This window comes from Macaca nemestrina, chromosome 1, assembly GCF_043159975.1.
Source record: "Macaca nemestrina isolate mMacNem1 chromosome 1, mMacNem.hap1, whole genome shotgun sequence".
NCBI classification, from domain to species: domain Eukaryota; kingdom Metazoa; phylum Chordata; class Mammalia; order Primates; family Cercopithecidae; genus Macaca; species Macaca nemestrina.
Window position 1 is genome coordinate 42,240,059 of NC_092125.1, and position 25,549 is coordinate 42,265,607.

General features: G+C 40.4%; 1 protein-coding gene and 1 long non-coding RNA gene across 2 annotated transcripts in view; both read left to right on the plus strand.

The window, feature by feature from the left end:
- Positions 1-23,637, plus strand: part of LOC139357919 (uncharacterized) — a 73,977-nt gene extending 50,340 nt beyond the window's left edge. The window contains exon 2 of the long non-coding RNA XR_011611963.1: positions 1-23,637. This exon is cut by the window's left edge and continues 22,022 nt beyond it. This is a non-coding gene — a long non-coding RNA (uncharacterized lncRNA).
- Positions 1-25,549, plus strand: part of C1H1orf21 (chromosome 1 C1orf21 homolog) — a 237,053-nt gene that overhangs the window by 61,616 nt on the left and 149,888 nt on the right. The window lies entirely within an intron of this gene.

The following is a 25,549-nucleotide window of genomic DNA, read 5'->3' on the forward strand; positions in this document are numbered from 1 at the left end:
CTCACATGCCATCGAGAGATGCTCAGGGCTGCTTGAATTGATTCCAGAGCTTGGTGCTTCAGAGTAGAGTGTACAGTCACTTTTTATATTTTTTCTGTCTCTCTTCTTACTATCTACTATATTTTATTTCTATTCCTTTTCCTATTTTTCAGCCTCACCTTTTTCACTGGCTTCTTTCCCAAGTGGCAGGTATGATTTGTCAGCTCTATCTTTTAAGAAATCCTACTTTTGTGTCTTCTGGTTGAACTCAACACTCCCTATAAATTATTCTTGCCAAAATATTGAACCTGAATTTGATCAAATCACTATATCCAAGTGCCAATCTGCAGGATATAGAAGAATTAAATGAACATGTTAAATGTTACTTCAATGATACAATCAGCAAAGTTCCACAACAAACAGAACTTTACAGGACAAATGACCAAGGGGAAAAGAAAGACAGGGAGATGCGTAATGGATACCTGTAGATCAGAAGAGACTAAAGACACTTGTTAGCCAGTTACACTGTATGGTGCTTACTTGGGTGGTGAGTGAAAAACAAAACAATATGAAAAAATATGAGGCCACTGGGGGAAGTTGAACACTAATCAGATATTTGATGGTTTTAAGGACTTATTGTTAATTTTTTAAGGTGTGATAGTGGTGGTATGGTTATGATTTTTTCTTTTTTTTTTTTTTTTGGAGATAGGTACTGATTTTTCGGGATGAAATGATGAGTTGATAATTGAAGTTTTGTCATGGTGTAAGAGACTGCATTATACTGTTTTCTGTACTTTGAGTATGTTGAAATTTTCCATAAGAAAATATTAAAAAGCAACAACAAAAAATTAATTCCCTGCTTTGGGACTCAGTCCTGTCTATCTGTACTGCCCATTACTTCACAAACATTTCTAGATAGAGTGGCTTCTAATCATTGTAGAGGCTTTAATTTTTCTGGGCTGTTCTTACAGTTTCTTCTTCTGTGTGCCCTGCTTCTTAGCTGTCTCCTTCCTCAGCCCTCTCCTAGTCTTGCTTTATACTAAGCATTCTTGGCCTGTGGGTTCAGAGATGAGCTTCAAAGGATCTATCATTCCTCTGAAATATAGTGCTTTGTCTGCAAATGCAAATGTGCATTTTTTAGTTGTTAGGTTAGTGCCTTTTACCAGCCTTCCAAGTGTCCATGATTCAAAAATGTTACAGACAGCCTCACTGCACACTGTCCTGAATAATCATGTTTCATGGCTTTTTCTTCTTTCTGCATGTGTGATATCACATCTCTGGTCCACAACTCTGTCTTGTGCTTCAGCCCTATTCATTCGTCTACTCTTCATCTCCACTTAACATCTCAAAGATAATATGTTTGGGTATCAGTTTTACTATTTACCTAATTGCTCTTCATGTCAAATATCTCTGAACTAGCCTAGATTTCACTTTCTTCCTTACCTAAACATCTACATCTAAATATTCATCAAACTTGGAATTTTACCTCTTAAATGATACCTTTTCTGTCCTCTTGTTATTTGGTACAATGTCTCAGTTTAGACCCTCGACATCTCTCCCCTGGTCACCGGACTCCCACTGTAAAGCTTCTTATCGATTTCCTTGCCTCTATCCCCATCTCTTCTGTTTGAAGGAATGATGTCACTAACAAAAAAATTTGGTCATTTCACATTTCTGCTGACATCAGTGGCTGATAATATCTTAGTATGGTCCTTCATTATCCAACCCTGGTCCACTTACGTGGTCTCATTTCCTGACTCTCTCTCCTCAGATCTATTTACAGCATGACGTATTTGTCAAATCTCCTAGACTTTGCTTATACATTCATTCTACCTAGAGCTCACCATCCCTTACCACCACCCTACCCACTTCTGTCTTGACAACATGGGAAATACCACTTAATCTTTCAAGTCTTTTCCTTTTTTTTGAGACAGAGTCTTGCTCTATCACCCAGGCTGGAGTGCAGTGGCAGGATCTTGGCTCACTGCAGCCTCTGCCTCCTAGGTTCAAGCAGTTCTCCTGCCTAAGCCTCCCAAGTAGCTAGGATTACAGGCACACATCAGTATGCCCAGCTAATTTTTGTATTTTTAGTAGAGATAGGGTTTTGCCATGTTGGCCAGGCCGGTCTCGAACTCATGACCTTAAGTGATCCTCCCACCTTAGCCTCCAAAAGTGCTGGGATTACAGGTGTGGGCCATCACATTCTGGCTTATCTTTCAAGTCTTAAGGATGACCCTTCTCTCTGAGGCTTGCTGGAGGATTTGCTGAAATCCTAGGGTGCTACATTTGTAAGTACTGACATTCAGGATTGTTGTTGTTGCTTTTAATTGACCTGTAATTGTTTGCAGGGCTGTGAACTAACCAGTTAGGACTATCAGAGCATCTTTGACAATATCTAGCTTTTGCCTAGCACTGCAGGCATGAGCTTTTACCATGTGGTGGTGGACTGCATGCTGACCTGGGTCTCCAGAGACTCTTTGCCTTCTCTAGGTGTAGACACTACCTCAGGCTCTTTCCAAGAAATAGTAGCAGGGAGACCACGGGGCTGCTTTTTCTCTTGGATCTCATTTCCTGAAGAGAGGAAAGGTGTGAAGTGAATGGTTGCAGCCAGGGGCAGTGAGTTTTCAAGCTGAAGTTCTTCTTCGGTAACTTTTTAAGTCCCTCCCTTTCTAAGTTCTAAGTGCCTCTACTTCCTCCCATTTCTTAGTGACCACTTCAAAGTATGTGATAAAAGATTTGAAATACTACTACTTTCTTCCAAATTTTCCTGCCTAAATATACATATTTTTTAATGAATTAAGGTGACCAAACTTAATTTTTAATTTATTTTTTAGTATTTTAGCAATGAAAATCAAATTTAACTAGATTTCTTAATAGTCAGGAACCACTGAACTAAATTATTGATAGTGGACCCATTTTCCAGGAAATACAATTTAAGTCTTCCAAGAACAGTTTTGGTTGGAAAAGTCTTTGTCTATGATCTCAACATGATACATACAGTACCAGCCAAAATTAAGATCCCTATATGTAATAGATTTATAAGTTATGGATTAGCAGCTGTGAGTTTGTGTCTAGTTGTGTGATCATGTATCTCCATATCACTTTCCTGCAGCGTTTGGTAACACTCACCACGCCAGGTGCAGGGAGAAGGCAGTATGTGCTTGGCTCTATTAGTTCTGAAATTAGTAAAGGAAGGCTCGCATTGGATGTGGAAGTCACAGAAAAGTCTCCTTCCTGATGTGCAGGTTATGGGTAACAGACAGAACACAAGACGAAGTGAAGTATTTTTATGGTAAGACTGGGGTGTGTGGTGTCTTCAATTCCAGGCATTATGAGTCAGTTGCTTAGAAGGCAGGACAGTGAGGTTGTAGGTGGGTGCCTGATACAGTCATGGAGGGAAGGTGTGGGGTCGCCTTGTAGAGCGCTTGCATGAAGGGCTTGTTACTCAAGCTTCAATCAGAGAAACACCTTGTTTGGGATTCTCCATGTCAGAGAGGTGGAGAGCACGCCACCACATTGAGTGCAGGCTTCTCAGGAGCCCTGTGAACCTGGTGCCCCTCCAGACAGCGCTCCAGTCACTGTCCTTTTCTGGACTCCAGTCACTGTCCTTTTTTGGACTCCAGTCAGAGTCTGGACAGTCACCTGACCAGCTGTAGCACTAAATCAGGGAGGGCTACTCATGATAGAATAAGCTATCTACTCAAAACTATATGCATTTTAATGAATGTCAACAATGCTTTAATAGGAAAAATGAGAAATCTATGAGCTGTATGGTGACAGGTAGCAGAGGTGATACTCCTAGTGAGATACCAACCTTGTAGGTTGTGACATTCACAAAAGTGTACACGACACACACACAGACACACATATACACACACAGAGCCAGATAAAGTTTATCAAAATAGCCAAATTGCCTCTTTTGCTTTAACTTTCCTGTCCTCTGCCATGTCCACATCAGTATTGTACTTAAATAAATGTATGTGGCTGAAAGGCTTTATGAAGGACAAGAGAGAACCTAACCTATTTTTGTTACTAATGAGTTATTTTATTCTTTAAAATCGAAATGAAGATGGAGAAAAAAGTTTCGTGTGACCCCTGAATTCACCAACAGTGTAAAAATTGCATGTTTTTGTTAGCTTGTTTGTTTTCCTGACAGAATCTTCCTCTGTCGCCCAGGCTGGAATGCAGTGGTGCAATCTCGGCTCACTGCAACTTCTGCCTCCTGGGTTCAAGCGATTCTCCAACCTTAGCCTCCTGAGTAGCTTAGTTTATAGGCACATGCCACCACACCCAGCTAATTTTTGTGTTTTTTAGTAGAGATGGGGTTTTACCGTGTTGGCCAGGCTGGTCTCGAACTCCTGACCTCAGGTGATTCGTCTGCCTCGACCTCCCAAAGTGCTGGGATTACAGGCATGAACTACTGTGCCTGGGCTAAAATTTGCTTTTTAAACCTGTAATTTTTCTTAATGGACCACATAAAAATAATTGCCATGTCTATTCTTTTAACCATTTTATATTTTTACCCAACTTTGGAACACTTTTTTTGTTTTTGTTTTATTTTTTAGGGACAGGGTCTCACTCTGTCTCCCAGGCTGGAGTGCAATGGCACGATCATAGCTCACTGACGCCCCGACCTCCTGGACTCCAGTAACCCTTCCCCCTCAGGCTCTCAGGTAGCTGGGACTACAGGCATACATCATCATGCCTGGCAAATTAAATTTTTTTTTTTTTTTTTAGAGACAGGGTCTCACTGTGTTGCCCAGGCTTGTCTTGAACTTCTGGCTTCAAGTGATTCTCCCATCTCGGCCTCTCAGAATGTTGGGATTACAAGCATGAGCTTCCAGGCCCAATCTGGAACATTTGTTCTAATCTCAGTCTGTCCTTCAAGTTGTAATAGTGTGTTTTGTAGTCCTAAAGAATTCTACACACACAGACACATTTCTTTAAAGACTTAGGCATGGTTGCCTGGAATGCTCAAAAACAAATGAGTTAAAAGCTAACTGCAGAATTTTCTCCCAAATGAGCATATTGCACATTGTAGGCCTCTTGTGCTCCAAGTTCACAAGAAGGGCATTAGCAAATTACAAGCATCTGAAAGCTCAAGTTTTCCATGTTTATAAACTTAATGAGCAAATGCTGCATCGAGTGATTATATCCTTTATAAATAATTTTGCTTTTAGAAATAAATGTTAGTGTTAGTTTGTTGTTGGAGATGAATAAAAGCACTCCTCAGTCCCCAATTAATCTTTTGCTTTCCCTGGAAGGCGAAAAATTTTGTGACGTTGAAATCACAAGTCCAAGCCAAAGCCGCCTCCTTAAATGAAATGTCCTTCTTGGTAGTGTGGAATGCTTCCTAAACTCCTGGACATGTCCATGTGCAATGTAGAAGTGTTCCTAATGAGAATGTCACAAGAAGCTTTTGGGGAGGAGCTTATTTATTGTTTATAAGCTAGAAGGTTTGATTGGCAGGAGAGCAATGAAAGATGATGGTATAGCCACCATGTCTCCTTTGAAGGGCTTATTTCTTTTATAAAGACTTTGGTTTCTAGAGTCCCCACAGGCTGGGTGCAAAGCACAGTTTCTCTTCATTGCAGGTGTGAGTATGAGAACAACTCTTTGTTAGTCCAAAGGGAGAATGCACTTCATATCTCATAGGTGGGGTCACAACTGGAGGTGGGTAACTGGATGCTGTTGTATTTGTCAGAAACAGCAGAATTAAAGATTGCGCCAGAAGTGAGCTCTTTATTTTTCTGCTTATGAAATAAGGTCATATTTGCCCCATGTAATATGAGGCAAAGTGGCAAGAAGATGGCATAGCCACCACGTTGATTGTTTGCATGTAGGAGGGCCACAATTTGTACTTGTTCACAGTGCATCTGTTTGGTCAATGGCTCTGTTTGATGAGAGATTTTTAAGGTTTTTAAAAATTTTAGTGGCTTTGTTTCATGTCTATTGTTAGTGCCTTAAAAGTTGTCCCTGGTATCATGAGTATAAAACTTCGAGTCAGAAAGAAGCATAAAACCTTTTATTGAAAGGATTGATGTCTTCCAGAGGCAACTGGTCTGAATTCAGCTAGGGACATTTCTCTCCTAAACAGTAAACTGACTGACCAGATCTTTCTAGGAAGACCTTCTAGCTGAGAAGCACATCATGAAATGCCTCTAAGTGATGCATACTATAGCCCACATCACTTTGGGGAGAGGAAGCCAGAGTTATATTACAGCCAAACTTATTTTAAAGAACTGAACCCCATTTCCTTCTACAGAGATTCTCTGAGCGGAAGGGAGAATGCAATATTAACTGGCTGACTTTGCCTTCAGACATTTGCATCTGTGCAGTCCCAGGTAAATGCAGCATTGCCCCAGGTGCAGGTTGAACAGAAAGCAGTGCTTCTGACGGTTCTGACGGTTCTGCTTTTGCTTTGCAATTCTGTGTTTTTCATAAAATTTTAGTTTGAAATATTGACAATATACAATGTAGTGACACATTTTTACTAGTGCTGCCTTTCTCAGGAAACGAGAGTTTCATTATCTTAAAGGAAGCTACTCAATGTAAACATTGATCTGTGTTTTAATGTTTTGTCTTTTTATTAGTTTGCTGAATATACTGATGTTAATATCCTCTCTTCTGTTCTGAAGCCTTGACTTTGCTTGATACTGCCACCTATTTTTGTTTGTAATCTCTGAAGATATCTAGACCAAAACTGTTTTTTTTATTAGGTTATTTGCTTATAGCTGCTGTGTTTGACTTGTTCTTCAAGAAATAGCTGTTAGTTTTTCTGTGTGAAACCTCAGAGGTGAAGGGACAGATATTTCACAGCTTTTGTCTACTTGAGTTAGTGTATAAGATTGAATGAAGCTACTGTCCCTACTTTGCCCAGAATGTGCTTTTGAATTATAGTTTCAAAAGTGAACTCTGAAAGAGAAGCGAGATTATATTTACTCTTTCTTTCCAGCTGTTGGAGAGATTGATTGAAATTTGTTTCTAAAGTTGAAAGCAAGAAACAAAGCATTGTATGGACAGAAGGTTAATAGGAATTGTGTAGGGACCCTGAGTGCCTTGCGCTGAAGACATCATTGGCATCAGATCCATGAGGAAAACACTAACAAATACCTAGAGTCAATGGATTTCTTTTGTTTACTTTTGGAGAAGCAACTTTGTATGTTTAAAACTTAATCCTTGGCCGGGTGCGGTGGCTCAAGCCTGTAATCCCAGCACATTGGGAGGCCTAGACAGGCGGATCATGAGGTTAGGAGATCGAGACCATCCTGGCTAACACGGTGAAACCCCGTCTCTACTAAAAAATACAAAAAACTAGCCGGGTGAGGTGGCGGGCACCTGTAGTCCCAGCTACATGGGAGGCTGAGACAGGAGAATGGCGTAAACCCGGGAGGCAGAGCTTGCAGTGAGCTGAGATCATGCCACTGCACTCCAGCCTGGGCGACAGAGCGAGACTCCGTCTCAAAAAAAAAAAAAAAAAAAAAAAAAGCTTAATCCTTATCCAGTTACTGAAACTGAGAATCAAAGGAAAGGATAGCGATATTTCAAGTTTTGCTATATTTCATATTTTTCAATATGATATGGTTGAGTAGATTAGGAACTTGTTATTTTGTGTAGATAATCTCTTATCAAGGTATATGTAAATAGAATCAGTAATTATAGTTAAAGATACCGTGAAACCAAAGAAAATGACTGAGGTGAGTCGCAATGAATTTAGATGTTTATTTTGCCAAGGTTGAGGACGTGTCTGGGCTAAAGGGATGTAAACCACAGTAGGATCTGTGGCCCTTACTTTTTCCAAAGAAGATTTTGAGGTCTTCAATATTGATATGGTTTGGCTCTGTGTCCCCACCAAATCTCATGTCAAATTGTGGTCCCCAATGTTGGAGGTGGGGCCTGGTGGGAGGTGATTGGATCACGGGGTTGGATTTCTCATGAATGTTTCAGCACCATCCCCTGTTGCCTTTCTCGTGGTAGAGTTCTCATGAGATCTGGTTGTTTAAAACTATGTGGCACCTCCCCTCTCTCTTGCTCCTGTTCCTGCCTTCTGGGACATGCTGGCTCCCCCTTCGCCTTCTACCACAGTTGTAAGTTTCCTGAGGCCTCCCTGGAAGCTGGGCATGTGCTAGCATCATGCTTCCTGTGCAGCCTGTGGAACTGTGAGCCAATTCAACCTGTTTTCTTTATAAATTACCCAGTCTTAGGTGTTTCTTTATAGCAGTGTGAGAATGGATTAATACAGGTATTTAAAGGAGGAAAAGCAGGCCGTAAGAGAAAAGAGAAAGAAAGAGGAGGGCACAGCCACATTCTTGTGAGGCTTTGACTAGAGTTCACTGAATCCACATGTTACATGCGAAAAGAAGGGGGAAAGGGGGACAATCAATTATGTATTTGTCTCAGGCTCAGCGAATCTGCATTTTTATGATAAAGTCAACATAGAGGATGACTTCTAGTCTTGCCTTGTCTCATACCTGTGAAGACAAGCTGTTAATTTACATTGTCAGGATGAAATTCAACAGAACTCTGTTTGAGGGTAAAGATCTTGGGACCCACAAGGAATTTTCTTGTGAGCGGATTGTGAGAGAGACCCCTTGGGGAGGTATACTGCTTTGTATCTTTGTAGCTATCTATTCAGGAGTGAAAAGAAAGGCAATTTTTTTGCGTAATTCAGCTTGCAAGTTTAACTTTTCCCGTTGGCATAGTGAGTTTGGAGTCCTGAGATTTTATTTTCCTTTCACAATACTTAGAGGTAAATATAATGGTAGGTCCAACAGCGGTGACCAACATAACCCACTAGTAAAGAGCGTGTGGAAGAGATGAGGTTCTCCGAAAGATATCCAGTGTTGCAATGTGTTTTTTCTAAATTACTTACAAATTTTAAGTGACTGATTCCAAGCAAATGCAAACTACTCTCAGACATTGCACTTTTTGGTGGGATTAGGGGGCAGTAAATATATTTCTTTTACATAGGTCATTTCCAATTAGTTAATTATACCCTTTTTTCAAAACAGTCTAGATTTGGAAAGGAGAAATTTGAGTTTAATGATGTGTGATGTGTCATGTATGTCTGATAATACAACTATTCTGATACCTGAATTCTGAATTTCTCAATGTTCTACCTTTAAAGATACCAACGGTATTTGTAGATTTGTCCTTAACCTTATGACCTAACATTTTTCAAGGGCAAATGGGCTCTCTCCAGACTTTCAACACCACTGTCGTCGTACTGGGCTAGATGGAACTTAGAGCTGATCCTGGGTGGTTTTTCAGGTTCCTTTAGATTATTTCTCTGACGTAGAAACTGGCTCTTTGTGTAGTTCTCCTTATCTATTAAGGAGGATCAGTTCCGTCCAAAGTGAATAAACACTTTAGGCCATTCAGAAATGGCATAAGCATACTCAGGCCCATGTGTGGACTCACGTTGCAGTGCTGTTTTGCTGTTCCAACTATCAGAAACAAGTTCTCAAAGCCTGAGTCTCTTAAAAGTCAGAAAGAGCCTTACAGGTTTGATTCTGCCACAAATGTAAGGTGACCTGTGTTTAAACTTGTAAATAAAACCTATTTAGAGCAACATTTCTATTTCTGAAACTTCAGTGTGCATACAAATCACTAGGGATCACTTGGGATCTTGTTAGAGTTACAGATTCTGCTGTCTGGGGTAGGGCTGAGATTCTGCATTCCTAAAAAGATCCCAGGTGTATCCCAGTCCTGTTGGTCCCCAGGTTACACTGTGAGAAACAAAGTCTTAGAAAGTAGCTGAGAGACATGCAACCTCCTCCCATCCCCAAATCAGGAATTCTCCTTTTCTCATTCTCCCTTACAGGTGTTTTTTTCCCTTTGAGGACAGCATGAAAATACTGCCATCAATGATTATCTTTCTGGGATTGCTAATATTAAGATATTTCAAATAACCTTTCAAATAATTACTGACAACTTCATTCCTTGTTCCCATCATAGCTCCAACATCTAGAGTGACTCCTGGCACACACTGGGCCTGAATAAATATCTGCTGAATGAGATCATGAATGGGTGAATATATAACATTCAGACTGGGATATTATGAATATTATTCATGTTTGGTTTTCAGTATTAAATTTTTGATAGTAACCCCTAGAAACACATCAAGAAACTGTGTAATTCTCTGTGTATAGGTGTAGAGTGTTAAATAATTAAAACTTTAAGCCTTTGGAACTTTAAATGATTCTGAGCCTTGAGAGGAATGTGGCTATGTAGCTTGAGTCAAGGGAGTATACAGTTGCAACTTCTGGTTTTTCCTGTAAATGAGTAGGAATGACTGAGTGGCACCAGAGGTAAGACCTTCTCAGGACATTACTGTTCCTCACAGAATGTTAAAACAGCCTTCCTTGGAATGTAGCAAGCTGTACTAATAAAATCACTGCAATGTACATATTGGCCTTGTAGGGAAAATGTTGCCATCCTCTGAAAACTGTTTCTGCCTATATAAGTGAAACTTTAGCTTCTCTATTTTGAACCACTGACCCCATCCCTTTGGAGTCTGTGTTTTCTGTGTGCCTGTCAAGCTTTGTGCTTGAATCAACTCTATGCTTAGTTATATTTTCTGAATCTCATTTTAAGGTTGACAAGAGTATATACGCTGAAACCCGATTCTTCCTTGCTGTGGGTTGTCAGGTTGACATCTGATCTCTTTTCAGTGCTTCTTCCTTAAATTTAACTTCCTCTTTAATTAACCAAGTTAAGTAATTTCACTGTCATAGCTAACAGCAAAAAGGCAATATGAAATAGAAATTCGATGACCTTCAGAAAGGTTATGATATGTTTATATTCTTTTACGGTAGAGACAGTTCCACTCTTCCTCTAGAAGCAGTTATAATAGCACAGGTAGCATATTTGATATTTTTCATGTTAACTTTCGCCAAGTCTCAACTAAAATCCTCCCTTCTCTGCATAATTTTTCTTGACTCCATCCAGGCACATTTTGTAACTTCATCTCCTATGCTTGGCTTCATGCTAGTTATATCAATTCCCTTATTGCATTGTAGTTTATTACTTGCTCATCTTTTACTCTCTGACAATCACTTCATTGAAGACAAAACCTTTCATATGTATGTTCTTAGATGTCTCCAGGGGTGCTCAGTATAATGCTGGACCCACAGCAGCAGTATATGTTGACCGAAAAAAATGAATAAATGGTTTGACCTTTTAGGGAGTTATAAAACCAAACCAGGCAGAAGAATGTGTCCGGAGCGGCTTTCTGGAGAAGGTGATGGTGATCGCTTGGTTTGATATTATCTCTTGCCCTATAATTATGATAATAGTGCCCCCAGTATTTTAAAGTTGTAAATAAATGATCCATAAATGCTGTTTCTGTGTAAGCAATAAACCAGGAAGATACTTACAGAGTATTCTAACTTAATTCTCTTTTTTTTTTTTTTTTTTGAGACGGAGTCTCGCTGTGTCACCCAGGCTGGAGTGCAGTGGCCGGATCTCAGCTTACTGCAAGCTCCGCCTCCCGGGTTTACACTATTCTCCTGCCTCAGCCTCCTGAGTAACTGGGACTACAGGCACCCGCCACCTCACCCGGCTAGTTTTTTGTATTGTTTAGTAGAGACGGGTTTTCACCGTGTTAGCCAGGATGGTCTCGATCTCCTGACCTTGTGATCCACCCGTCTTGGCCTCCCAAAGTGCTGGGATTACAAGCTTGAGCCACCGCGCCCGGCCTCTAACTTAATTCTTAAAGGAAGGAACTTGTTGAAGACATAGAAGTCACTAGAATTGCATCTGTTATCTTGAAAAGTAAATTGGTATGTATATTCAACAAATACTTACTGAGCAAAGATGAGTAAAACTAGTTACCTGCTTTCAAGGGGTTTGTGTTCTCCTGATGCATAGACTAGCGTCATCAAACAGACTGTGCTTAGCTCTGTCGTGGAGAAGCAAGCAAAATGCTATGAGAACCTAAAGGGAAAAGACGTGGATTTCAGCTGGAGGGAGTCCACACTAACTAGTTGAATAGAAATATATATATATGTATTTTTACATAGATTCTATTTCTCTCGGCTTCTTAAGCAGAATCAGTCTACCTCAGGCAATCTGACCTCTTTGTGATCATTTATATGAACACTGGTTTTGGGGCTCAGTCATTGAAAGCTGCTGTCTCTCTACTGCATTTTCCAGACTATTCTGGGCTTTTGCATCTGCTCCTGGCTCTTTGGTGCCTCTCCGATGGGTATCTTGCCAGCTATCCGTGTGCTTGCTTCTCTATTCTCTTGCCTCAGTCTGGTTTGCTATGGGCTGTAACATAAATAAAGAGAAAGTGAGATTGCATCAGCTTTGAGTATCCTAAGGCATTTTTATGGGAGTGACAGCTAAGTATAAAAAGCATTTAGGAAATAATAGCCATTTTATCTTTAAAGGCATGTGTACTTCCTGATAAGTATTCACTTATTTATAAGGATAGATATCTTCAAGTAAGTTCCTACTACGTGCTTGGCATCATAGCAGTTGCTTTGTAGATATTGTTTCAAATCCTCAAAATGATCCTGTAAGGTATATGGTATTAAGAGGAAACTGAGGTTTAGAGTAATTAACTTTAGGTAAATAGCAGAGCCCAATTCTACCCCAATCTGACTCCAAAGCCTAGGTTCCTTCGTGTGACCCGTTCTGGCTCTGTAGGTGATGTTAAGTGTCCTGTGCTAAGTATGGAGGATACGTGACTGAGGGGACTCCCTTCCTCCCCATATAGAGCTTTGGACCGGGTATTTAAGGGGCTGGATAACTGATCCCGGTAGCGGAAGTTCTTACTATTTTATTATGTAAGATACAGATAGTTCCAATGGTGTTTGCCCTTTTGTTTATCTTCTGCAGTATTTGCTTCTTTTGAGTCCAACCAAAAGATACTAGGTAGGGGTAGAAGATTTGTCACAATCTCATAGTTATTCTTTCGTCTGTGCTGGGTCCCTTTAGGGAATTAAATAAAAGGACTTTTATCTAAGGGAGTTAATGTCTTTACTTCCAGATCTAGACCATTTGAAGCCGTAAGAACTATATATTATACCTGGCACATGTGTACTGAATAGTAAATGGATGTGGTTTCAACTTAGCTATAATTTGAAACAGCTCCAAAAGTATTTCAACTTAACATTCCTCATTCACTTATACTAACTCTGGCTTTTACAATAATCTGGCTTGTTGCCACTTATCATTAAAGATTTCAAAATTTTCACACAGCAAAGTTAATTTTAATTCATTCCTAAACATGTGCCATAAAAAAAACTTTAAAAAATCAAACTTAGACTAATTCAGAGGTTAAGGGGCATTAAACTTTGTGTTCAGTAACAAATGGTGATAGAATGGTAAAACTCTAAAAAGAGTGAGAAACTAACTCTTGAATAAATGATTTTGTGGCACATTTAAATGACTAGAAATTAGGGTAGTATTTATACCTTTATTTTAAAATTTCTGTGTTGTAGAAGTAATTCTCTCAAATGTTTTTCCACTCTTTGGGTGAAATTGTGTGTGTCTTTTCATAAAGCAGTATCTCAGTAGTAATCATATCTACTTAAACGTTATTTAGATTACATTCTGCTGTTTGTTATGAAGTACTTTTTTTTTCCATATCTTGATCCCTTTCTGGGGAACACTGACATTATAGGGACTTCTCCAGTGTTCTAAACTTTTCATGTCCGCTTCTACCATCTTTACTAGAAGAATAAAAGGAAAGTGGTCTATAGAGTGATTTATTTAGTAAATAGCCCGACATTCAAAGGAATTCATCACTCAAACAGAATAATCTGTATTTTTCCAGTGTATAAGTTGTTCCTGGAGAGGGTGAAGGGTAAGTCAGACTCTTTTAAGATTTGCCTTAACACTTTTAGAACAAAGCGTACAAGGTGTTGAATTTGTACCCATGAGGAATTGATGCCAGTTAGAAAAGCGCCCAATTTGGCCTCGCAGAATATTCAGAAAAACTACATGCAACTCTCATTCTTTATTTCCCACTGACTGAATGGCTTTATTTTCTTATAACAGACATTTATTACTGTTTGCTTTGCTGTATATGGATTTAGGATCCCAAAGCTGGCTGAGAATTGTTATGGCCAGTATCTGTTTGTGACCATCTTTTACAGTTTTATGATTCATCTGTACTTTGGCAAACATGCATTGAACACCTTCTGTGCTAGGAGTTGGGAGTAGATTATTTAAAAAGTGAATAAGAGAGAGTCCCTGCTTTTGTCACTCATGGTCTAGTTGGAAAGAAGACACATGAAAGGACAGTAAGGATAGGATGTAGGAAGTGCAGGAAAGAGCTGCGAGCCCTGGGAGGGACATGGACCACAGAGGCTTCCTAGAAACCAGGTGCTTTGAGCTGAGGCAAGAGGTTGAGTAGAGCTAGCAGGGAGGGCGTCCCAAAAAGCTTTTGCATCCATCCATGCACTTTGCTTCCGTTTTTATTTCTCCCACTTTTCCTCTGGCCGCTTCCAGTTTCCTTAGCCTCCCACAGCTGCTCAGCACTCCATTTCCCTTCACTCCACTTCTCTCTAGCTCTTGTTCTTCAGGGTCTTCCCCACAGGGACTCCATACACGGGCTCCTTCCACACCAAGGTTAGCTGAGCCAACAAGCGCCCTGGGAGAAACACACACTTCCTCCGTGGCAGATTGGAAATCATCACTGTTTTTCTGTAGACATTTAGCCACAGATTTAATTCAAAATCCTGTTAGTAGGTGGTGACTGAAATAGTTTAGTGGGGGCTGGGAACAGCAAGAGGTAGGAGGAAAGCCATTTAGTAAATCCCCCAAATCCCATTGTTTGCCCTGCTCATTTGAGCAACTGCTCCCATTGTCAGGAGAAGGTCATTCCTGTATGAATGTTTACAACACAAATAAGATGCAGCTTCAGTAGACATTCAATAGAAGTTGAGTTGTTTATGTAGTAACAAGAAGTACTAAGGCTGGAGATGTTATAAATAGCATTGAACATACATCAATACACATAGATTTTTCTGTTTACTAAAACATTTCTACTCTCAAGCGGAGGGAATAAAAATGGGGTGACTATCTCTTTTCTAAGGTAGTGCTTCTCTTCACTAGGGCATGGTACATGCCTACTAGGTATCCATGGTACATGGATTGATTTGATAAGCATCTGGAGTTGGGCTGTTGGTGGTGGTGGTGTCGTCGTCGTCTTCTTTTTCTTTTTCTTTCTTCTTTCTTTTTTTTCTCTTCTTCCTTTTTTTTTTTTTTTTTAAGAAATGGAGTCTCACTATGTTGCCCAGGCTGGTCTCAAACTCCTGGGTTCAATCAGTCCTCCGGCCTTGGCCTCCCTAGTATCTTCTAAGTAGTCTAGATAAGACACAGCCAATGTGTGTGAAAGGCAAATGATAAAGTGACAGTTGTTTTTCACCTGTGGTACAGTTGTTTTTCACCTGCAGATGCTCTGAATTCTGTAGCTTTCCATCACTGTTTGATGTTGAGGACAAGTGTCCTTTCTTGCCTCTAGCTATGGAGAAAATGTGGCGTGTATACCTGCCATCATCTTCAACTCTAAGCACCACTGCTGGAGGCAGTATTGTCAGTATCAGCACCTTACCTCACTCCTGGGACCCAGGAACACCCCTTGAGTCTTGCTTAGGACCTCAGAGTCTCAGCCAACCAGGCTTTGAACTGGCCCGTTCCTTCTGTGTAGTGTGTTGGCCTAGTCCATTCAATGGACTGGTCTCATGCCAGTAGAACAGGGCTCCTCAATGCTTCCACACACTCTGTCTTTGGTCTTCTTGACAGAATGTTGTTGGTGTTCAGCTTTCAGCTTATAGTAATGGGTGCTTGAGTTGGAGGGGGAAGTACCACAAAATACAACGAGTCCAAGATTTTTGGTTTTAAGCATACCAAATAGGCAGCCACCTGATGTTGAGAGCCTTGGCAGGTTAGGGATCTCCATGTCCTAGGACACTGCAACTGATAAATCTGCTCCTGATCATTGCTGCCTCCAAAAGATGTGTCTTATCAGTGAGCCCATTTCCTGTACTACAGAACCAGAGCCACTGGCCGGGAGTCAGCTAATGTTTAGAAAGGATCCAAGTCTGGCTGCTGCATTTCCTGTCTTGTAGATTGATGACCTTTAGCTGTTTTGTTGATGTCATTGTGTATCTGTTTTTTTGGGGATGAGTATAACAAGGAAGAAAAATGGTTAATCTAGCAAGAACTCATTACACCATGAATGATGGAGAGTAGGCTCCTGTTTTATTCCGATTTGATTTGTTTGCTTCATTGGGGAAAACAAATGATCATGTCACCCTATAGAGAATTTCACTTTCTCTTTGACGTACAAATAAACAGCCTCCCACGTTTCATTTTTTTTGCCACTGCTGGAATGGTTGATTTAAAAAAAAAAAAAATTGTTATGCTGCTTTGCTATGTCCTGCCCTTCACCATTGGGTAGAGAAGGAAAACCAGTAAAATATCTATATTCTTTTAAAAAATGAAGGACCCTTAGCTATAAATGTCCATTAGAAACCAGAGTCCATTATAGTGAGATGGATGAGCTGATAAACCAAACAAAATTAAATAATAGGGAGGAGGACATGGGTCTTTTTTTTATTCCTTATAATATGCCTTGGAGATGAGGATTCACCTTTTGTTAATTTGTTAACAAAACACCGAAGTGTCACCTTCTTTCTTCCTGCCTTCCTCATTTGATGGAACATACCTAGTAATGAATACATTTTTTCATTTCCATTAAAAATGTGTATTCAGCCTAGGGCATACAAAACATATGTTCGGCATTAGTTGTTAGAAGGGTTAAAGATGCTGGCTAATTTGGGTTTTCCCAAGACGAAAGCCTAACTGGCAACTTTGTGGCCTCTGGTTTCAAGTATACTTCCTCTTCATATCCCGTGACACTCAGGTTCTTGAAACTTGGCAAAAAGGCTCCAGCGTTTTGTGATTTTTTTTTCCTCATTGGCCAATTTCTATTTGTAATGAGCCAAACCTGGCTTGAGTAGCAGATCTACAGGCCCATGTCTTGGAGGTATGTAGGTATTTGGCTATTGAGGGCACAGATTAGGAGGTCTCTTGACATTCTGTTGCTAGGTTACTGAACCCTGAATTACTGAACCTTGAACAGAGTATTTGTGTTCTCAAATTGTTATTTATGGTCGAAAGCAGCTGCTATTCATATTTTGGGGGGGGGGAATCCAGGGAAATATAAAATAAATAAAACTAAATAGTTAGATACAGTGCATCAAAAAGTAATTGTAAGAAAATGTTTATTACAAACCAGGTAAAAGAGATTGATTCCCCAGTCCTGTTCGTCCAACATCAGAAGAATTATAGTGTTCAGCCGGGTGCGGTGGCTCACGCCTGTAATCCCAGCACTTTGGGAGGCTGAGGTGGGCGAATCGCCTGAGGTCAGGAGTTCGAGACCAGCCTGGCCAACACGACGAAACCCCATCTCTACTAAAAATACAAAAATTAGCTGGGCGTGGTGGCAGGCGCCTGTAATCCCATTTACTTGGGAGGCTGAGGCAGGAGAATCACTTGAACCTGGGAGGCGGAGGTTGCAGTGAGCCAAGATCATGCCATTGCACTCTGGCCTGGGCAACAGGAGCGAGACTCTGTCTCAAAAAAAAAAAATAAATAAATAAGAAGAAGAAGAAGAAGAAGAATTATAGTGTTCATGTGCAGATAGTTGTTGGTCAAGCCTTTGTAGAGCCATGGCAGTAGCTCAGCCATGACTTAGACTTGAAATAAAAGTCAACTGATGCAGTTGTGGATGCTGCAGACCAATCCTCGTGATCTCGGGGTAGGGCTTGAGATGTCAGTCTAGGGTATATCTTTTTCTTTCTTTGCCTTTTTACTCCTTTTCTACTAAATTTCCTCTTCTATTCATAATTTTATATCATATGGACAGAAGTTTCTATTTAAAAATAACCTTTATTCAGAGAATAATTACTACTTTGTGTAATTATACTCTCAACATTTGACCTTTTTATACAGCCTCTAATAATTAGAAATTTTCAGCTGCACTTTTAGTAAAAGTTTTTTTAATTTTTTTTATTTTTTTTACTAATTTATGTAGGTTTCTCATCTTACATACTTTTGCTTTCTAACCAACATGTCAGGTGAGAAATGTTTATTAATCTCCTACTTTGTGCAAAGAATTGAATAGAATCAAAGACATCAATCCTATGACTTGCCTTAAAAAGTTTATAAATGACAATGTATACAAGTTAACAATATAGAACAACTGTGAAGATGTCCCAAGGCTGTATATAGAATTATTTCCTAAATTAGAGGTAAATGCTAACTTCAGAGGGAAGAGGACTCCCTGTGGGCCAGGTTGGACTGAGATGGGAAAATAACTGCAGACAATTATAGACATGTAGCAACATGGATAGGTGAGGAATGGCCCACATAGACACACACAGATGACGTTAGAGGAGGGGAAGATCTGAGTGCCTGGAGCAAGATTTCTTAGAGATGATAGGACTTGTTCTGGACCTTGAAGGTTGGGTAGAATTTGAATAACAGACAGAGATTAATGGGGAGGGCTTTCTATTTAAGGGGAAGACTAAGCAGAGAACAGGAAAGTACGTAGTGGGGTTAGTAGCTGGAGACCAGACTGGCTGGAGCAAGATGCCTATAGAAAGCTAGATGGGATTGGAAATATGGATGGAAAGCCTTGAATTCCATGAGAAGGGGTTAAAACTTTCTTTTGGAGGCATTTATTTATTTTTTATTTATTGAGCACATGTTCTGAGCTAAGCCCTGTTAGTAGCTGGTGATATACCACAGGGGACAAGAAACATATGTCTGTGCCTCTCAAGGAGTTTGCATTCCTTACTTACGTACCCAGTAGACAGGTAATTAGGAAGTAAAAATATCCTGCACTATGATATGGGTTAATTATGGGGTGTGCTGGGACTTTTTGGGAAGAACAGCTTACCTAGACCTTAAGTTATTAAGGCAAAGGTGAAAGGAGAGGCTTCTAGGCAGGGTGTTGGCACATGCCACCTGCAGGTGGCAGATGCAGAAGAAAAAGACAGCCCCCTGCTCACCATTTTCAAGAGGATTTGTTGAGTTTCTGCTCACTGCCTGACAGGGCACCCAGCATAGCAAGAGAGACAAATACAGGAGATGGTTTCTGCCCTCAAAGCACTTAGTATCTATTTAGAGAGAGATGTTTAAGAAATTTGAAATAGTTGACTCTCATAGTAAGAGTTTAGGAAAGAGAGCAAATTGAAGGAAGGCATGGAATGGTGTATAGCCTTCCTCCTGGAAAAATATAGCTTAAGCAGAAATGGAGAAGTGGCACTATGAGCAGAGTATTGAGGAAGAGCGGTGGTTTTTGAGACCCACCTGATGTGTTGAAGAGGTTGCTTAGCTACCTGGAGCAGTAGGAAGAGGCAACAGGAGGTCAACAGGGCTGGGTCCTGGGGGACCCCTAGTAAGTTACCTAAACTTTGCCTCAGTTTTCTCTCTCTTTCTCTCTCTGTCTCTGTCTCTGTCTGTCTCTCTGTCTCTCTCTCTCTCTCTCTCTTTTAAAGAGAGAAGGGATCTTGCCATGTTGCCCAGGCTGATCAAGAACTCCTGGCCTCAAGTGACCCTCCCGCTTCAGCCTCCCAAAGTGTTGGGATTACAGGAGTGAGGCACCATGCCCAGTCAGTTTTCTAATTTGTAAAATTAGGAACCTTGACCTCAATCATGTCTAGCTTGAAAATCCAGGTATATCTTGGACTTTACCCTAAAGGCATTAGTGAGTCATGGAGGATTTGGGACCAGAGGAAGGACCCAACAGAATTTGTGCTTTAAGAATGCTAATTTGTCTTTCTCTTAGAAAATTAATGTGATAATTTATGAGAAGTAAAATTTTTTACTGAAATTTTTAATCATATTCTGATGCATTGAAAACTGCCAGTAGGATCATCCTGATTTCCATTGGACATGACTATGTGAGTTTTTTTCTCTTTCAAAAAAGCATAAAACAAATAAAAATCTGGGCATAGAAAAAGCTGATTAATAATAAGTAAGAGGTTTTGGGGCTTGGTCCAGAAAATAACCTACCAATTTAGATTTTAATTTAGGTTCTAAAAATTCTTTTAAATTTTCAGAGAGATCTTGGAATTAGAAAATGCATGTCTTTTGTTTCTATTGGCCTGTTCCTGGGGTGGTAATGACAGTGATGTAATAGAGGTGATGGGATATCATCCCAGATTCAGGAAAAATAAGCAGTTTGCCAGCTGTAACTTTGTCATATGCAGGAATGCAACCACCACAGCTGGGCCACCCACTGGAGGGCTCACAGAGACACAGCGCTGGGGCAAAGGCCTCCTTAGAGTAGAATGTGGTCAGATCCTCAATTTATCCTAATGCTGTTATACTTTTTTCTGATAAAAGAGTGTGTCATCAAGTCATACCTTTAGTGCTCTATTCAGGTAAAAACTTCAAATTTTATGTCTCAGACTAGATGTAGATGTGATGTGCTGGAGAGTGTTAGTTAACACCACGAGGTGCTGGCTGATGCATCTTGACGCTGCACTGCCGTCTCCTGGTGGTTGGCCTCAGGCATGTTCTTCATGCCTGTGTTGTCTGCTTCTGAGCTTGTCACTGTGGTCTGTTTCTCTAAGTACCTTTTGCTGTAGGAAAGAACACTGTGTTCACTAATGATGCTATTTCACATGGAGAACATTGGCTAATTTAAAATAATTATTTTAGAATAGGCTACATTTCTGGTAAAGGTCATTTGTGAGGTCCTTAATAGCTCATAACCTGTAACCCTATGTGTTCTTTAATAGTTTTTCAGTGGCAGAAGAAGGGCATCAAGGTTAAGGAAGAGTATCTTGCCCTCACTTTTATGTTTTGTTATCTCAAACCGCATTAAACATCCCAGAAATGATGGTAGGTGTGGTGGAAAGACTCTTCAGTCCAGAGTAACGAGCAAACTCGTCAAGGACAGTAGAATCCTGGTACATGAGAAGGGAGAGGCCGTCACTCAACTGACTTTGCATTGCCCTCCTGGGTCTCTTCTCTCAGTTACCTGTTTTTTGTTTTCCTTTAGTGATGATTGCACAGAATGTGTTTTTGGCCAAGTGCTACAAAATCAATGAAGTTCCCAAAAGTCTTGTGCATTTCTTGAGAGCAATATGAGAACTGAGGTGCCTTTTTCTTAAATGTGGTAGGTTAAAAGGGGATTGATTTGTGGTACCTGAGAATAATATTTATAATTTCAATTTGTTTGGCCATCTAAGGACATCACCCTTAAATACTTCTTTGTTATGGCAAACTAATCAAAGATTTAAGTTTAAGCAAAAACATACAAGCAAACAAAATCCTTGATTTTTTTCCAGACGGGCAAGATTAGAGGTACCAGTAAATATCCCTAGATTCTATTTGAAAGTGAGGAAATGGACGTTAGAGTCTAGTTGTCTTACCCATTTTGGAATCTCTGGTCCCTAGTGGAATGTTGAAGACTAAGCAGGTTCCCCAAAAGTGATTGTTGAAACAAATAAATAGCACAATTTTGGGGGGCGGATTAGGGCCAATCATACAAGTGCAAACAGCTTTCAAAATTCCATTATACTGGTATGAAACTACATTTTACTCCTTTTCTGTCTTTTTAGGGAGTATATACTAAACATAATTTAAGATTCTCTATGATGGCCCAGATAAACATTTTTAAATTTAGTTGTTGGTGATGAACTAAAGAAGTCGTTGTCCATGCAGGTGACCCAGGACATGGGGCTGAGATGGGTACTCCCTTCCTTAAAAGCTGTCACATCTCTTCGTGAAAAGGAGTTTCTAAGAAAATTCATTCGTTCATTTATTGCAAACCTACTGTGAGCTTGACATTGCGCTGGAGGGAATACAGAAAGGAATGATGAGGAGATGGTCGTGGCCTTGGAAACCTGCCTGGGGAAGGAGACAGACACATAAAATATGATAGTTTGAAGATGTGAGCTACATGCTCATTGAGGCTGTGATGAAGCAGGAGAGAGCTCGCTGACCTTGACTTGTCTTTACATAGCCTTTTGCTTTAGAGCCCTTGGATATGGCACACAGAGGCTGACCTTCCTGCCCCAGCACAGGAGAAACCTTTGGCACTGCTCAGGGCTGCTGTAAAGGGAGCATGTACTTCTCCTGCTGCAGAACTGCTGTCTCCTGCTTTCTGTCTGCATCCAGTCTGCCTGTTTACGTTTGATACAATTCCTAAAAACCACCAAGCTGCCAAAATTAACCTCTCATCTTTCTTTCCCATCTCTTCTTTCTAGTGTCTCTTACCCCTGCCCCTCTCATCTTAAGAGTTCATCACCATTCCATCACATAATAATGATGACAGTGATGGTAATGACAATACTATCTATTACTGATTGCTTACTATGTGCCAGGTGCTGTCCTAAACACTTTACATAGATCATCTCATCTGCCCTTCTCAAAATTCATGAGGTCATATATCATTTTATAAACGAGTACCCAAGGCACTGTGAAGTAAGTAATTTGCCCAGAGATACAAAATTTGCCCAGAGTCACAAAAATCACAAAATACTGGGTATTCTCTGTTGTAGTTTTCATCTTTAGAACTTTTATGGTTGTGTGTGTGTGTGTGTGTGTGTGTGTGTGTGTGTGTAAGAGAGAGAGACAGACAGACAGAGAGATTGAGAGAGAGAAAGAGAATGAGACTAGTCCTTCCGCCAAAAACGAGGGTTTTATGTTTACTTTCTTTGTTTTCAGGGAACTTCCCAATCTTGAGCTGTTCTAGACAGAGCTTGACAGTTCCAGAAGGAAGACTTTCGGATAGTCAAGGCTTTCCTCTAGAGATGCTTATTTCCATGAGCAGTTCTCTGGCTAGCAGTGTATAAGCAGATTTTCTGAATCATTGGATCATCTCAGACTCTCTTCAGACCTGAAATAATGTGGCCTGAGGCAGAGCACAAGGAGACAAGAATTTTAGGTCACAGTTTACATCAGTCTCTCGTGGATAATTTTATTTATTTTATTAAGGAGGGGGAAAAAAGGAGGAAGGAGGTTATTTTGGAAGGGAAAAGGCATATGTATTTAGATTTTAAGGGAAACAGTTTTTCAATTTGTAGGATTCAGATCTTTTCAAAGTATTATAGTAGTACATTACTTTATTAAAATGATTGACAATTCCAAGAATATTAAATATATTTGTACTCAAATATCAGTACCAAATCAAGTACTCAAAATATGAATAGGCTTTTTGTTTTTTTAAAAAAATGATTATTGGTCGGCATGGTGACTCATGCTTGTAATCCCAGCACTTTGGAAGGCTGAGGCAGGCGGATCACCTGAGGTCAGGAGTTCAAGACTAGCCTGGACAACATGGCGAAACCCCATCTCTACTAAAAACACAAAAAATAGCCTGGTGTGGTGGCACACGCATGTAATCCCAGCTACTCAGGAGGCTGAGGCAGGAGAATTGCTTGAACTCAGGAGGCAGAGGTGCAGTGAGCCAAGATTGTGCCACTGCACTCCAGCCTGGGCAACACAGCAAGACCCCATCTCAAAAACAAAGCAAAACAAAACAAACAAAAAGGACAGGCTCGGTGGCTCATGCCTGTAGTCCCAGCACTTTGGCAGGCTGAAACGGGTGGATCACCTGAGGTCAAGAGTTTGAAACTAGTGTGGCCAACATGGTGAAACCCTGTCTCTACTAAAAATACACACACACAAAAAAATCAGCCAGGCATGGTGGCCCGCGCCTGTAGTCCAGCTACTCAGGAGGCTGAGGCACGAGAATCGCTTGAACCCAGTAGGCGGAGGTTGCAGTGAGCCGAGATCGCGCCACTGCATTCCAGCCTAGGTGACAGAATGAGACTCTGTGATAAAAACAAAACAAAACAAAACAAATGAACAAAAAAAAACAAAAACTATTCTCACATTTGCTTCTAATGATTAGCTTAGAAAATTAATGATCTTTCGTGTGTTTGTTGTATTTCCTTACATCTACCTCAGTAACCAGCTTCAGGCTGAGATACAAGTCATGCTAGCAGTAAACTAAGGGATTGAACTGGATTAATATGTGGAATATACTGGATTTGTGTAGAAATTGAGGCTTTGCAATTCAATGATGAAAACACATTGTGCTTTTCAGATGTGTGTATGGGCCAAGGGATCAGTGGCATTAACTCTTTTTTGTCATCTGGCACCATGAAAGTAAACTGCAGGTTTCTGAGATTAATCCAGCTGCAGATCTCTGCTGTAGTTTATGGTGTTAGGGAGGATCAGCAGCTCAGACTGATAGGACATCTGTTTTACTATCCTCTCCATCAGCAAATACTTACGGAGGGTCTGCTAAGAGTTGCACATTTTGCTGTATGATCCTGCATCCCTTGGTGCATAAAATAAAGCTGGGGCAAGCACTAATTTAATTAGCTTGAAATATCTTCTGACTCTCACGAGCATCTCTGATCCTTTGTTTCCTTGCAATGTACATTAGTCCTTGGGGTTTTATTTTACTTTATTATGTTTATGATCTCTTAGCCCTGGCTGGATGCTGGTCCTCCAAGGGCAGGAATCCTGTCTGTTTCTTACACTGTGTTTCAACATGTGGAGTGCCTAGGATGTTCTTCCGTGGCTATTCCTGAAGGATCACGACTTATAGTCTTTTAGTAATTTGACTTATTCTACATTCACTTTTGTGTGTTTTTATTTATTTATTTATTTATTAATTTAAAAAAAATCTCTCCCTTTCCATCTGTTTTCTCTCCTTTTCTCTGTCATTGGTAGTCTGAGTGTGCTTGGGTTAGGTCAGCAAAGTTGCCTGCTATCGGGGCCCTCTGGGCAAGCTGATTTCACCCAGTGCTCATGAAAAGCCCCACATCTGACTACAAGTGTCGTCCACCTGGCGTCACAGAGTACACACAGAATATTACCTTGCTATATAAGTGTTTATTCAAAGCATTTTCTTATCTACTTAGATTTTCAAAACAGTCCAAAAAAAAAAAAAAAGAGGGAAAACAGGTGCTGCTATTATTAATTTTAAGATACTAACAAGGAAATCACATGGCTTTGTCCTAAGTGACGGGGAACCAGCAACATATCTGTCAAGAAATTCTAGTCACAGATGTCTTTCTGGAAAAGCAGTGGTGCAGAGGTCCCCCATGACACAAACTAAAGACCTCCTGCAAATTATCTGGGTCTTAGAAGTAGAAGAAGAGGGCCAGGTGTTGTGCCTCATGCCTGAAATCCCAGCACTTTGGGAGGCCAAGACGGGAAGATCACTTGAGTTTAGGAGTTCGAGAGCAGCCTGGCCAACATGGCGAAATCCCATCTCTGCTAAAAATACAAAAATGATCCGGGCATGGTGGTATGCACTTGTAATCCCAGCTACTATGGAGGTTTACTTGAATCCAGGAGGTGGAGTTGCAGTGAACCGAGATATGCCACTGCACTCCAGCCTGGGCAACAGAGTAAGACTCTTTCTCAAAACAAAACAAAATAAAAGGAACAAGAAAGAGAACTCAGTGTCCAGGAATATCTGCCATTGCCCTTGACCACTGAGGAGCAAATCTAGAAGCAGCGTAAGTCTTCTGCGTGGGTCCACACAGCTGTGAACGTGTGACTTTAATCAGGA